Below are 10,890 nucleotides of genomic sequence, written 5' to 3' on the forward strand. Positions count from 1 at the left end.
CTAAACCTGTCTTCTTGGTCCAGCTGATACCATAAATCCTGTCTCCTTTAACGTCTGTATCACCCACTGTCCTCCCTGATCTAGCTGTATACAGTAACTCACCTCCCTGTTCAACTCCATATAATAAACACGCTAAGTTGCTGTTTCTCCTGCCAAGGCCCCAGACCACCAGATCCCAGTTTTTTTTTGTCTCTATGTCTGTCTTCTTCATTCATTTCCCCAGTCAGGTCTGTCCCTGGAGCCATGCTGGATGTGGCAACATACAAAAATAAAACATGTAATTTAAATAATCAATCTTAATTAAAAAGAAAATGGGAGTCCCATTGGAATGATGATGATGTGACAATGTCCTCAACTATAACATCCATACAACTCTAGCTTCAGGATTCTGACAGCTCTGGACAAGTTGAGGAAATGGGGTATGGGTGGGCTCTCTGTAATTTCTGATCAGTTTTACTACAAACCTAAAACTACTCTAAAAACTTCAGTCTATTAAAACAAAGGAAAGAAATCACAAAATGCAATTGTAGACTTACCTAAGAATATAAAAAGGCCTACTATTCAGTAAAAGAACCCAATTTTTAAGAGCCAAAAGATGGGCAAAATAATTAAAGAGATACTTTTAAGGTATAAGAATAATTAAGTTAGCTCCAACGGCCTGACCCCTACCAAGGTGAGCGCACCCTCTGCTCCTGTCCTATTCCTACCCAACTTCCCAGTCACCCCTGATCTCTCTGGGCCTGAGCCTACTTAGAGTGGACCTGCCCAGACAGGAAGGAGTTCCCTGAGTCTGGAAACACCTCATTCTTCCTTCCCCTTTCCACTGCCGGCCTGTCCCTTACCAAGTGAGGAGACTACCAGGAGGGGCAAGACCATTCACAGCTGCAGACATTGAAGTCCTGGCCCCCACACACTACCGGGTGACAAGAGGAGATAGAGAGACCCCACCTGCACCACTGGAAGAAGACATGGGAAGAAGACTGAATAAGAACACACTCAACAACAGAAAGACCAATATGACACCACCAGAATCTAGGGACTCCACACCAGCAAGAACTGAAAAGCCCAACACAGAGGATGAAGAAGAGATGGACCTCAAAAAAATATCTTAGGAAGATGATAGAGACCTTTAAAGAGGAAACAAGAAAATCCCTTAAAGAAATAGAAGAAAAAACAAGCAAAATATTACATGAAGTGGAAGAAAGGCAAACCAAAAAATTCAAGAAATAAATAAATCTCTTAAAGAATCTAAAGAAAGCCAAGAAAAAACAACCAAGCAAACAAAAGGAAGCACTCAAAACAGTTCAAGTCATGAAAGCTGAAATGAAACAATAAAGAAAACACAGAATGAGGAGATGCTGGAAATAGAAAGGCTGGATAAACGATCAGGAACTAAAGATGTGAGTATAACCAATAGAATTCAAGAGATGCAAGAGAGAATCTCAGTTGAAGACTCTCTAGAAGATATACAGCCATTGACCAAAGAAAATCTCAAGTCTAACAAATCCTTAACACAAAATATCCAGGAAATACAGGACACCGAGAAAAGGCCGAACCTAAGAATAACAGGTATAGAAGAAGGTGAAGAAATACAGCTCAAAGGTACAGAAAACATATTCACCAAAATCATGGAAGAAAACTTCCCCAACCTACAGAAGGATATGCCTATGAAAGTACAAGAAGCTTACAGAACACCAAACAGACTGGACCACAAAAAGAAGTCCCCTCGACACATAATAATCAAAACACCAAACCTACAGAATAAAGAGAAAATATTAAGAGCAGCAAAGGAAAAAGGCCAAGTAACATATAAAGGCAGACCTATCAGAATCACACCAGACTTCTCAATGGAAACTTTGAAAGCCTGGATAGATATCCTACAAACACTAAGGGAGCATGGATGCCAACCCAGACTACTGTACCCAGCAAAGCTTTCAATCACTATAGATGGAGAAAACAAGATATTCCATAATAAAACCAGATTTAAGCAATACATATCCACAAATCCAGCACTACAGAAAGTTCTGGAAGGAAAACTCCAACCCAACGAAGATAACTACACTCACAAAAACATAGGCAATAGATGATCCAATTTTACCAAACATGAAAAGAAACAGGAGGGCGAAATCCACACACAATGACACCACCACCAATAAATCCGAAACAACCAAGAACCAACAATCAATGGATATTAATATCCCTCAATGTCAATGGTCTTAACCTGCCTATAAAAAGATACAGGTAACAGAATGGATACATACGAAGACAGAATCCATCCTTCTGCTGTATACAAGAAACACACCTCAACTTCAAAGGCAGGCATTACCTCAGAGAAAAGGGTTGGGAAAAGATTTTCCAATCAAATGGGCCCAAGAAATGGGCAAATGGATGGAACTACAAGAAACCATCCTGAGTGAGGTAACCCAGTCACAAAAAGAAAACATGGTATGTATTCACTCATATATGAATTTTAGACATAGAGCAAAGGATTACCAGCCTACAATCCTCATCACCAAAGAAACTAGAAAACAAGAAGGACTCTAAGGGAAAAATGCCTAGACCCCTGAGAATGGGAAGGGGCAGGATCTCCTGAGCTAATTGGGAGCATGAGGGTAGGGGAGAGGGAGCTGGCAGAATGAGAGGGGGAGAAGAGGAGGGGAGAGGAGGAAATGGAGGAGCAGAAATTTTGAGTTGGGGGAAGAATAGAGGAGAGCAGGATGAGAGATACCAGATCAGAGGGAGCCATTATAGGTCCGAGGAGAGATCTGGCACTAGGGAAATTTCCAGAGATCTACAAGGATTACACGAACTGACAATCTAGGCAATGGTGGAGAGGATAACCTAAATACCCTTCCCCTATAATGAGACTGATGACTACTTTTTATGCCATCTTAGAGCCCTCATCCAGTGGCTGATGGAAGCAGAGGCAGACACTCACAGATATACACTGAGCTGAACTCTGGAACCTAGTTGCAGAGAGGGAGGAGTGAAGATCAAAGGGGTTGGTACCAGGCTGGTGAAAACCACAGAAACAGCTGGCCTGAACAAGGGGGAGCACATGGACCCCAGACTGCTGTCTGGGAGGCCAGTACAGGACTGATCCAGACCCCTGAACATGGACGTCAATGAGGAGGCCTCTGCACTCTAGGGGGCCCCTGGTAGTGGATTAGTATTTTTCCCTGGTGTATGAAGGGACTTTGAGAGCCCATCCCATGCCTCGGCCTGGACACATGGGGGAGGGCATAGGCCCCGCCCAGGATGATGTGGTGGACTTTGAGGACCCTACCCAGCTTGGGGATTGGAGAGTGGATGGGGTGGGTGGCAGGTGGGAGGTTGGGGGAGAAGGTTGGGGGGGAGGGGAGGGAGAGGGAGAAGGGATTGACATGTGAAGCAAGTTTGTTCCTAATTTGAACTAATAAAAAATTACAATAAAAGAATAATTAAATTAATGAAGCACATGAAAATATACTCTACTCCATAAGTTCTTAGGGAAATGCAAATAAAACTAGGAGATACCAAGATGCTTACCAACATAGTTAAACAGAAGCCCATCGATAGTGTAGGTACACCCAGATACACCCATTACAAGCTAAAGATGTAGCTGGGCTCAACAGGTAAGACCATGTACTTTTCTAGAGGACCCGAGTGCAGTTCCCAGTAGCTATGTGAGGTAACTCACAACTACCTGGAAACTCCAGCTCTTACACTCAAACATGCACACACCCACACATAGATATACAGATTTACATAAAATTAAACACTTCAAAAAATATATTAAGCCAAAAATATGTCTGGTATTTGTAACACAAAGTCTCTTTTATATGAGGTACTGGTTTCCCCAAATACGGTTGAATGTTGTATTGAAAGTGAAAAACAGAAAGGCTGTGTGGGTACACACCTGAAGCACATTGAGCCTCAGGAGTGTGTGAAGCACTACACTACAATTAGTGGCTATGGCATGGATGCTAGAGCTGTTAATACAGTCATTGGTGACCTCTTCTGAAGAGGCTGGAGTAAAGCTGAGGAAAACACAGAGCTAATGACATTGGCTGGCTTAGTAAACACTGTATTTTCCAGGAAAATGCCAAGGTTTGACTTCCCACTTTTGTTTTCTTGGATGTATTTCTCTATAGCAAGCAAGAGCATCCTTTATTTGCCTGTCAGCACTCACAAATATCCCACAATGGCCATCTGCTAGCATCCGAATGCCCCGGGCTAACAGTAGCAAATGCTTCTGCCAGTTTTTTGGCTGTGAACTTTCTTGGTGCCTTGAGCATCTTCTTCCTCAGCTTCACAACTGCTTTCTTTCTTCCTGCAGTTCCATTAGCTCTTCACTAGAGTTCTTCAGCCTTGTCACTGACAATCTCATGAATGTCTTCCTCATTGATGTCCTATTCCAGCTGTTTCTAGAGCTAACATCTTGTACTGCATACATCAACAGCATCTTGGTCAAAGACCCTGAATGGACTCACATACATCTTCAGAACTCTCTTCTAGATGTAGTTCATACATGGCTGGTGACTTCTCCCTATGCAACAGCCATAGCATGGATAGCACTTAGAATAGTAAAACCTTTCTAAAACCCTAGCTGCATTTGGAAAGACTCAGTGGCTTCCTCAGCCTGTGCAAATGCCTGGTGTAAATGATATGCTTTGACAGCAGATATCTCACCCTGGCCCATTCATTATAAAAGCATGTTGGTGTTCAGCAGCAGGTACAACACTTTCTTATCAGGATGCATGTCTTGGAGTATAATCTAGAATCAGAAAAATCTTGAATGGGATGCTGCTTTGCCTACAGTATCTCTGGCTTGTGGAATAAAACAGTTCAGAAACCAATCTTCAAACAAGGCTGATGTCATCCAGACTTTCTTGTTATGGTGATAGTAAACAGGAAGCGTATGCTTGCTCACATTCTTGAATGTTCTAGGATTCTCCAAATGGTAGATTAGACAAGGCTTTAATTTGAACCCTGAAACATTTCCTCCCAAAGGCAGAGTTACATGGTCTCTGAATCCCAGTATTATCTTGGACTCTTGATGAGCATATGCACACTCTGGCATTCACTTCCAGAACAACCCTGTTTCATCAACATTAAATATCTGTTCTGGTAAGTATTTCTGATCCACAATTACCCTATGCAACTCTTCCTTAAAAGCTTCAGCACATCCAACACCAGCAGCCACTGCCCCACGGCTAACCTTAACAGTATGAAAATTATGATGTCTTTTGAAGCACAGGAAGCACCCAGGGCTTGCTGTAAACATCTGTATAGAAGTAGAGTCAGCAAGCTCTCTGAACATGATGCAAAGCCTTCTTGGTTAAGAATGGATCATCAGCAGGCCAAGCGGCATGCGCTTCTGCACTTGCTCTTCTACCCACCCCACAAGTAACTTTTCCATATCAATGATCAGCCCAGCTCTCTTCTTCATGATGGCAGTGGACTTAATGAATGCCAACAGTTTCACTGCCTCACTGATTTGCTTATCCTTCAAGATGGTTCCAATTGTGGACTGGGAAAGTCCTGACTCCTGTGAGATGACCACCACTGGCTGGGCAGTTATTTTGAATTTTATCTACAGAGTCATCTCCCTCCTCTTCTTTACACCAGCAGGACACACAGATGGGCAATTGGCAGACATGATGGGATGCAAAACCACAATATCCAAAAGCACTGGCAACACAGACACTGCAACATTTTCCCTTGTGACCCTGAGGCTGACTGGGAGGCATGGCTGGCTGCATGCTGTGACCTGCCATCAAGACATTACATCATCGGGGTAAAGACCAAATGCAACATTTGACAACAGATTTCTACTGACTGTCCATTGCTTTTGCACCACCTTTATATCAGGGACATTTATAATCAGAAAGTCAGATAATAACAAGCAGGATTAGGATGAGAAGAAACGAACTCACACACCACTATAGAGGACATATGCAGATGCCTAGAGAGACAAAGTAGAACACACACACTTACTGCAGCTCAGCAGCTGCATGCCAACCCAAGGAAGGAAAGCCTAAGTTAACTAACACGTGTGTGAACATACATAGAAACACTATTCTATTATTATTATAATTTTAGTTTTTGTTTTTGTTTTTTTTTTTAAATAGAGTCTCACCAGGTAGCCCTGGCTGGTCTGGAACTAACCAGACTGGCTCTATCTCAGAGATCTGCATGACTCAGCCTCCCCAAGACTGGGATTAATAGTGTGTGCACCTGGCTAGGAGCATTAGTCTTCAGACTTGAGCCTGGGAATTTTAGTAAAGCCATCCAATGTCTCAGATAAATCTATAAACAAATGTTGCTTAACTATACAATAGAATACTCATTAGCTACATGTTCTAATCCTGATGAAAAGCCCTATGCTTGATAAAAGTGGACACCAAAACTACATATTGAATGGCTCTATTTTCACTCAATATTTACGAAAGGTTACATTCATGTTCACAGAAACAAAAACCACTCCACTGATTGTACAGGACTAAAGATGAAAATGAGGGTTAATTTGTAAATGGACACAAACAAACTCTTATAGAGCAGTGGTTCTCAACTGGTGGGTTGAGACCCCTCTGGAGTCTCGCATATTAAACATCCTATATATCAGATATGTATTTTATGATTCCTGACAGTAGTAAAATTACAGTCATGAAGTAGCAACAAAATAATTTTATGGTTGGGGGTCACCACAACATGAGGGGCAAGGGTCACAGCATTAGGAAGGTTGAGAACCATTGCCTTCGAGTGATAAAAATGTTCTAAAATTGGGTCCTGATAATGGCTCACAATTCTACAAACTTAATAATATCACTAAATTTGTTTGCAATGGGCAAATTTTATGGTATGCACATTTTATACCTCAAATTTGTATTTAAAAAAAACCTAAGAAATGTGTATATGTATATATAAAATTCTCAAATTGCCCACAGATACAATTCTTATTCCCAACACATACAAAAGAAAACCTAAATAAATAATCCCCAAGGACTAGCGCACATCCACTATCTTAAACTGCATTTTTATCTGCTTACTGTTCAATTCAGTAACTACTAAACACACAAATTCACCATAGCTAAAGAACACAAATCAGACAGTCCCAGCCAGCTAAGTATTTGCAATGGAAAATGGAACCACAGCCTAGTTCAGATTTCGTTTCCTCCGCACTAAGTGTCGTTTTAATGGCACGATTGATTGCCTCAGAAGCAAGAAGTTTGACATATTCAATAATGCAAGTCAACAATTACTGTTATGGTGCTAATCACCAGAATCTATCATAGATAATACTGTAATAGAATGTAGAACGGAGTGAATCTTGTTTTCATCTCACTTAGTTTTTCTGAAAGTACACTGATTTGCCACCTAGAAAATGACTTGAATGTTTTGTTTAAAAAATGTACTTGTCAAAATATTTTTGCACATTTTGATCAAGCAGCCCTCAAAATTTGTTCCCTAATGGTTTAAATAAAAAATTGAGATGTTCAGAAATAGTTTCTTTAATTAACAAAGCAAGCACATGGTCTCCAACTTTTGATGGCCCACCTTACAGTTTCTAAGCTTTGTTATCATGGAGAGATGACATGCATTCAGAACCTGTTGTTCAAATTTTAAGCTTTTGATAAATTAGCAATATAAAGGCCAATGCTAGCCTGTCTCAGTGCTGGGCAGTAAGAAACCAGTCCTAGTTCCCAGTGAGTCACACAATGTAGAGAAACTACCTATTCACTGAAGTATACTGGATGGCTATTATTATTATTGTATTGTTATTACATTTTTATTATTATTTTTCGAGACAGGGTTTCTCTGTGTAAACAGCCCTAGCTGTCCTGGAACTTGCTTTTTAGACCAGGCTGGCCTCAAACTCACAGAGATCACCCTGCCTCTACCTCCCCAGTGCTGGGATTAAAGGCATTCGACACCACCACCCAGCTTGGATGGCTATTGTTTTTTGAAGCATTGTGTTCTCTGTTTCCATATTCATTTCGTATTTGGAAAATGTGTACACGTGTACACATAAGATATTTAATATTTTATCTTAAATCAGGCTTTGTGTTAGAAGATCTGCTCAACTATAAGCATTCTGGGCATGGTGACATAGGCCAGGGTAAGCTATGGTGTTCAGTCTATTAGGTATACCAAATGCATTGCTTTTTTTTTTCAGAGCCAAGGATCAAACTAAGGGTTATGTGTCATGCTAACCAAGCACCCACCATTACATTGCATCACCTTGCCCTTTAAATGAATCTTTGTATGTTATGAAGTAGCAACGAAATAATTTTATGGTTGGGGGTCACCACAACATCAGGAAGTGTTTTAAAGGGTCACAGAATTAGCAAGGTTGAGAACCACTGTTTTTAGAAAGATTTTGCTACTGTGCAGCTGCTTAAGAAAGAAATTTACGCTTCAGTTGCCATTTCTAATAGCTTAAAATAAGCAAGGGGCTGGGAGATGTTCAGTGGGTAATGCCTATAACCCTTAATGAGGAGACAGAGACAGATAAGCCCACCCACTCATGGTGGGGCGGGGAGTGCTCAATGGCTAGCAACCTAGCCAAAATTAGCTGGCTTACATGGGTCAGTGAAAGACCAAGTCTCAAGTTAGTAAAGCAGAGAGTGACACACCAGACTTAACTGGACTGAGGTCAGCCCCAACCCTAGAACACACACATATACAAACCCACACAACACCAAACACAAACAATTAAAAACAAAGTTAATTAAGGCCAGCAAGTTGGCTCAGTGCATGACTTGAGTTCAGTCTTCAGAACTCACATGGTGGAAGGAGAAAACTGACTCCAACATTCTCTAACCTACCTACCTACCTACCTACCTACACACATATACATACACATACACATACACACACACACACACACACACACACACACACACACACACACACACGGTGGTGGACACAAAATACAAGTTTAAAAGAGAAGTCATGACTCTGAGATTTAAAAAATTAATAAAATGAAACAAACAAAAAACAAAAAGCCAAGGAGAAAAAAAGTTATCTTAAAGTCTGAAGATCTGTTGTCTAGCAAAAACTGAAGACTTTGTGTTAGAAGATCTTATGCTTTTTAAATGCATCTCTTTTTTTTAAAGCAGGGCTTCAGGCAGACCTTGAACTCTTCATCCCCCTGCCTCTACCTCCTGAATGCTAGGGTGTATGTTTGCCATCTGGCCTACTTTTATGTGCTGTATGGAATCAATCCAAGGACTACCTGAAAACTAGGTAGGCAAAGCACTCTACCAACTAAGCCATACTCCCTACCCCTTAAAATATATCCTTAAAAGGCCTACATGTTTGGCCCATGAGATTGCTCAACAGAAAAAGGTGCTTACTGCCAAGCCTAAGGACCTGGGTTTGGTCCCTGGGACCTATATGGTAGAACAGACTCCTACAAATTGTCCTCTGACCTCCACACATACATCATGGCACCCACTTGTCCGTGTCCATCGCCGCCCCTCCCCGGGCCTCCCCCTCCCTCCCACTCACAAATGCACACAAATGATCACATCTCAACTATCACCCTCAGGAAAAATAAGTCACATTGCCTACTACCTTTGAATTCCATCAAACTGTTTCTCAAGAAACAGACCTCCTCTGCATCATTCTGAAACAATCTCTTACCAGTAGTACCAGGCAGGCATTCTGCCAAGTCAAGGGGAACTTTAGAATGGGGGAGGGGGAGGATACAGTCCACACACTTGTGATAGAACAGAAGCTTTCGAGCAAACAGTTTAGGAAGTGTATACAGTACGTGCCCAATAAATGATTGCTGAACGTTGAAAATTACCACTGAAGGGGATGAAAAGAGGCTCATTTTCACCTCGATCAACCAAGTAACAGAACGGATGTCACAAGCGCATCCCTTTGCCAAAGCAAAGTTGAAGTTGTATACATTTAAAGTGGGCTTTGAATTAACACAGTCTCAAGTAGTCCAGCCTGGCTTGAAATCCCTATGTACCTGAGGATGACCTTGAACTCCTCATTCCCGCCTCCACCTCCCCAGTGCTGGGATTAAGGCACGAGGCACCATACCATGCTTGTTTTCTGTTTTTGTTTTGTTTTCGGGTGTGTGTGTGTGTGTAATTTTGTAAAGTTTTAGCAGAGGTTTCTAATATTTCGACTCTACATACATCTATTGTGAAAACACAATCACAGTCGTCCTCGAAGCCTATAAAACGGACACGAAACGTTACCTTCCTGGCCAAGTGTACCGTGGGGATCTTTGTAGATACCCACCTCACCAGCCAGTTAAGTGACTTTTCGGTACAAGAACTCTCACGGCAGCTAAAACGCACTCTACCGGATGCCTGTTTCTGCAGGCAGATCCCTAGTTTAGTAACCCTCTCCAACAGTTCACTGAGCCCTCAGTGACACCCATCTCCAAAGCGCTGAGACAGGGTACGCGCACTCTATAAGGCGTGTGGTCAAGATCGGAAGGCTAAGAGCGGCGGGGAGACCCCCGTGGAGTGTGACAACTCACGCCCGCTGCTCACCAACCGAGTGTCCCTTGCAAGGGTCCAAGGGCAAGAACATGGGTGCACTCCAGCCGCCTCGGCACTCCACCTAGCGCGCGTGGGGGCCGAAGAGCCGCAGGCTCCCAGAGGCCCGGAGGCTGAGGGCCGCCCGACACTCACCGGCGCTTTGCCCCCACGGGAAACACCGAGAAAAGTCACGGTCCTAGGGCCCGCACCTCCTCCGCGCGTGCGCCACTCGGCGTGCACCGCCCCGCCTGGACTAGTCCACTGTCCGAGACTAAGGGGGACACAGTGCTGGCCCGCCGAGGCCTGGCGGGGGCAGCAAACAACGAGGACTACAAGAAAGGATTCTAGGCAGAGATTAAACAGATTTGCCTGGCTCTGTGCCTGAGTAGAGCGACGACTG

At 42.7% G+C, this 10,890-nt stretch overlaps 1 protein-coding gene across 3 annotated transcripts in view; it reads right to left on the reverse strand.

Moving 5' to 3' along the window:
- Positions 1–10,890, reverse strand: part of Cmc2 (C-X9-C motif containing 2) — a 29,008-nt gene that overhangs the window by 17,933 nt on the left and 185 nt on the right. Inside the window, exon 1 of one of the 3 annotated variants that reach the window (XM_027410801.2) lies at positions 10,644–10,731. The exons of 1 other annotated variant lie outside the window; for it this stretch is intronic. The gene's annotated coding sequence lies outside the window, so the exon portion shown is untranslated. Of the gene's footprint in view, positions 1–10,502; positions 10,610–10,643; positions 10,732–10,890 lie in introns of those variants that run through there. One more of the 3 variants, XM_027410799.2, reaches the window with a different exon arrangement.

The sequence above is a fragment of the Cricetulus griseus genome, chromosome 3, assembly GCF_003668045.3.
Source record: "Cricetulus griseus strain 17A/GY chromosome 3, alternate assembly CriGri-PICRH-1.0, whole genome shotgun sequence".
Taxonomy (NCBI): domain Eukaryota; kingdom Metazoa; phylum Chordata; class Mammalia; order Rodentia; family Cricetidae; genus Cricetulus; species Cricetulus griseus.